Source organism: Tupaia chinensis, unplaced genomic scaffold (genome assembly GCF_000334495.1).
Source record: "Tupaia chinensis unplaced genomic scaffold, TupChi_1.0 Scaffold000403_1, whole genome shotgun sequence".
In the NCBI taxonomy this organism is placed as follows: domain Eukaryota; kingdom Metazoa; phylum Chordata; class Mammalia; order Scandentia; family Tupaiidae; genus Tupaia; species Tupaia belangeri.
Window position 1 is genome coordinate 78,477 of NW_006159905.1, and position 5,015 is coordinate 83,491.

General features: G+C 53.0%; 1 pseudogene; it reads right to left on the reverse strand.

The window, feature by feature from the left end:
- LOC102494250 (patr class I histocompatibility antigen, A-126 alpha chain-like) overlaps positions 1–4,563 on the reverse strand; it is a 6,879-nt pseudogene extending 2,316 nt beyond the window's left edge.
- Between the last annotated feature and the right edge of the window lie 452 nt (positions 4,564–5,015).

Below are 5,015 nucleotides of genomic sequence, written 5' to 3' on the forward strand. Positions count from 1 at the left end.
AGAGGGACTGGTCAAGATGGTCGACTAGAAGCACTCTCTGTGACATCTCCCTGGGAAGCGAGGCTGAAGACAGTTGGACAAATGCCTGCACTTCTTCCAGCAGAGCAGTAGGAGAGACTGACCAAGTCTGAGGTAAAGATGGCAGAAGCTTCCAAAGTCCTCCATTAGGAAACGTAAAGAGCAAATGAATATCTAGGACTCAGGGAGGCTCTGGAAACTTACTTCCCCCCCACACACACACACACACCAGAAGGAGGTGAGGGGTACTCTCCTGAAACTCAGTCCCATCCTCCTACCTCAGACTCTAGCACACTCCACCTGCAGAAGCACCAAAAAAGAAAAAAGAAAAGAAAAAAAGAAAAAAAAAAAGCAGGCACAGAACTAACATGCATCTTAGGGAAGCACCCTGATACGCACTCCAGAGGAAACATTGGCCCTCCCGCCCCAATGCAGCCTGCAAGAGCTTGGCACCATCTTCAGAGCGACCAGCACATGGAACTTCCATTACGATCAGGAACAGGCAACCTGGCATCTCCACAGCCCTGCAGGAGCAGAGGCCACTACACAGAGACGAGGCTCCGGTGATTGGGAGAAATGGAGTGAGTACTCCCGAAGACCAAGGCTTACTGGCTCCCTCATATTGCAGACCAAGATCTCTGCACCCCTGCCACTCCAAACAGAATGAGAACACCCTTGACAGAAACTGAGGAAGCCAGACATTTCTGACAGGTGCACACACAGCTACACTCCTCCCCTCAGACTCGAGTCACAGGAGTGACTACCTGCCCCAACTGAGGCCACCCTCAAAGCAGCTTTTTCGGACCTCCTGGAATTGTCTGGGTAAAGGGAAGGGGAGGGGCATGAGAGATGGCATGAGAGATCCCCTGCCTAGGACTGAGAGGGGGAGACAGGGCACCATTCCAGACCCCCTCCTAATCCTAGAGAGCACAATCCAGCCACTAGCTCCGAGCACAGGACTGCTCAAACCCGACCCACCTCCATTCATCCCCAGGCTATATAGTTGCGGACTCTTGAGTCAGACCTCATAGATACACTTGCCAGCAGCCCCTCCTAGACCAACTTGCCAGGGCTGTCTTTGGAACCTGAGGGCCTCTGCACCCCAGGCACCCCAGGCAGGCAGTGCAAGCTTGATGCACGCGCCCTCTCCCGGACTGCCTTCCAAGGGCTGCTTGCATCTGAAGACTTTAGGTAGCCTCAGATCTCTCTTGAACCACCTCATTCAGGCCACACTGGGTCCTGATGGCCACTTTCCTCCCAAGCATTACAAAATCTACTCCATAAATCAGGAAGAAATGGTACTCAATACAAGGACAAAAGAAGTACGAAAAAAGGAGGAAATCTCTCTCTCTGAGAGGAATACCCTAACTCCTCACTAACCATAGATAAAATACAGAAAGTACGTAAGTGTCAGAAATGGAATTCAGAATATTCATCCTAACAAAACCCAAAGAGATCCAGGAGCAAACAGACAATTCCAGGAGATGAGAAAATCTATGACTTAATGAATTCTGTAAATGAAAAGACAGCTTAAAAAATAATCAAATAAAACTTCTGGAGATAAAGGATACAATAAAGGAAATAAAATATTCTGTAGAAAGTATCAACAATAGATTAGACTATGCAGAATCTCCAAGTTAAACACACAGCCTTCTATTTAGCCCAAGCTGCCAAAAAAAGAAATAAAAAAAAATAACCACTAAAAATGAAGACTATGGGGGCCAGCTAGTAGCGTGGAGGTTAGCGTGCTCCATCCCACATGGAGAGGGGCAAGGGAAGAAGGGCTCAATTAAAACTTATTAACAGACATCAGATTGTATGTATTCAAGGCAAATAAGTTATCAAACAGCATACCACAACAGGGAAAAAAAAATTTTTAAAGAAGGGTGTCACTAAGTGTGTGTGTATGTGTATATAAAAATCAAATAAAAACAATTAATGGGAGGCCAGCCAGTGCCACAGCAGTTAAGGCAGCTGGATCTCACATGGCTGTGCAGTTCGAATCCTGTACTCAGTGGTCTGAAAAACACACCAGGTGTGTGTGTGTGCATGCCCAAAATCCTGAGAAGAAAATGGAAGAGAAGGGATTGCAGTGTAGCCATTCCCCGGGGGGGTGGGGGGGTGCTTTCTCACTTTCCCTGTCTCTCTCATTTTCTCTCTGATGAGCACCTGTACCCTATAGCAAATTACAAAAAAAAAAAAAAAAAGTTAATGAGCTTGTCCCATAGCCTAGTGGTCAAAGAAGCCAGATTTCATGTGGGCTCTGTTGGGATTTAAATTCTGCCCCCTCCCAGCCTGAAAAACACCTAGACATGTGTATATGTGTGCCCCAAATACCCAGGGTAGAGAAACAGAGGTAAACAGGTTGCAGTATAACCACGCCCCATGGGGGGGTTGCAGTTTCCTTCTCCCTCTTACAGTATCGCTCTGTCTCTCTCATAAAGGCACACACCCTCTGGCAAATAAAAAAATTAATAAATGAAAAAGGTGCACAACAATGTAACCTTCTTTGCTGAGGTTGATAAATACGGTCATCTTTGATTTGATGATCACACACTGCACGCATGCTTTGAAAAAATCATATTGCACCCCACAAAGTATGTAAGATGTTATATACGAAATTATAAAATAAGAAAATTATTTTAAAAATTATATTTCTTAAATAAGAAATTATAAAATAAATAAAATTAAAGAGAAAGAAAGAGGGAAGAGAACAAAATCCAGATTCCGGAAAGTGCTAGAAACTGCACGAGAAAGACCAGGTTGAAGGCTCCTGGTCTAGAAGGAAAAATATAAGAAGCCTCCTGTCATGGAGGTCCGGTGACTCAGAAAAGCGGAGTCCATCCTCCCCACATTCTGAGTGTGAGGCAGAGGAGGAGCCTAACAGAAAAGGTACCCTCCCCAGGCTGCTGCAGGGTCAGAGGGGATCGCTGGTCAGCATTCTAGAACTGTCCTCCCCTGCATTCCCTGAAGACTGGGTCCTCTGAGATAAGGAGAGGCCCTCAGAGTTACACTCTAGTACCGGATCTGGAAACGCAGGAGGATGCTTCCCCTCTGGACCAAAGTGGGGGCGGGCAGATGTTCCAGCATCCATCCCGATCCCCGCCCCTCCGGTGGGAGGCGAGTCAAGAGAGCTGCAGATTTAGAAGGTGCCCCATACCCCCTCGCACCTGCGCGCAGCAGTGTGTCCTTCCCGTTCTCCAGGAGTCTGCGGAGCCATTCCACGCACTCGCCCTCCAGGTAGGCCCTGTATTGCTCCGTCACATCCCCTGCTTCCCATTTGAACTTGGAGAGCTGAGCCACCAGGTCCGCCGCGGTCCAGGAGCGCAGGTCCTCGTTCAGGGCGATGAATTCCGCCCCGTCGTATGCCGACTGCATGTACCCGCGCAGGAAGCGCCCGTCCGGTGCCACGTCGCAGCCGTACATCCACTGGACCGTGTGGATCCCTGCCTCGTCCGCGCCAGACACCCCGTTTAGCTCGACCCGGGGTCGGGGTCGGGCACGCCCACCTAGTCCTCCCCCCACCCCCCCTAGAAGGAGAGGTTGGCCCAAACCGAAATGAAACCGCGTAAAAGTCGCCTGAGAACGAACCAGCAGTTAGCGTAATGGCTATGTCACTGGACTACCACGTAGTTGACCACGGCTCGCATCCCGGACCCGGTGGCTTAAAACTCACACCGGGCGCGTGTGCGTGCGTGCCCAAGATCCAGAGAGGAGAGTGAAGGAGAAGGGATTGCGGCGTGACCATCCCCCCTGGGGGGGGGTGATTTGTCGCTTTCTGTCTCTCCGTCTCTCTCTGTCTGGCTGGCGAGCGCACGCGCCCTATAGCGAAAAAAAAACATCCGAAAAAAAGTCGCCGAGGCTCTTCCCGGGTAGAGCGGCGCTTCACGGAGAAGCTCAGCGGGGCCGCGACCGGGGTCCCTCACCGTGCTCGCTCTGGTTGTAGTGGCGGCGCAGGATCTGCAGGTTCACTTGGTCAACGCGCGCGCTCGCCTGGGCGACGCGTGTCTCCACCTCCCAGTACTCCGGCTCCACCTTGCCCATCCACTGCACCCGTGGCTCCGCACGCGCTCGCGGAGTCGCTGTCGAACCGCACGAACTCGGTGTTGTCCACGTAGCCGGCTAGGACGAACCGGGGCTCCCCGCCGGTCCGGGACACCGCGGTGTGGATATACATCATGGAGTGGGAGCCTGGGGGCGAGGAGGGGGTGACACTTGGCCCAACCCTCCTTCCCGTCGGAGTTAAGGTCGGGACGGGAGCAGGAGGCGAGGGGGCTCCAGAGAGGAAAGGGAGGGCGGGACCAGAGCCGCTACTTGGGTGTGGGGCGGGAGGCAGAGAAGGGTCCAGGGAGCGGCGAGATCCGGCGGGGTGGGTCCGAGGTGCGAGTTCTGGGCCAGGGGCAGCCAAGACACGTTTCCCCGGCTCCTCCGGGCGGCCCCCTCCTGACTGCACTCACCTGCCCAAACCTCAGCCACGACCAGGGCCCCGGAGAGCGCCAGGAGGAGGGCTCGGGGCGCGAAGACCTCCATCCTTGGGGTAACCCTAACCCTAATCCGGGGCGGGGGAGTGAGCCCCGGCGGACCTTAGATTGGGGAATTACGGTGACGCTAATCGGTGTCTCTAGAAATGGCCATCCAATGGGGTTGGCAGCTGGGGCCGCGTCACGAGTATCCAGGCGGAAAGGCCTGATAAAGGTTGGCAGAGGCAGAATTGAAAGTAGCGAAGACCGGGAATTCCCATCGTTGGGCTTCTCTCCGACCCCGCCCTGGGGACTGAGAGCTGGAGAGAGACGTAGGTGGACCTGGAACTTGACCGTACCGTGCCCTTGAACCCTGGCTTACGGGCGGTCTGAGGAAACTAGGGAGAGAGCCCCAGCCGAGCCCAGCTCCCTTTTCTTCCACTTGCCTGCCCCACAGGGTTCCCCGCTTACCTCTGCCCCAGGCCTCTTTTTTAAAAAAACCACTGCAGGAGACCTGAACTAGAGAGCTCGCTCGCC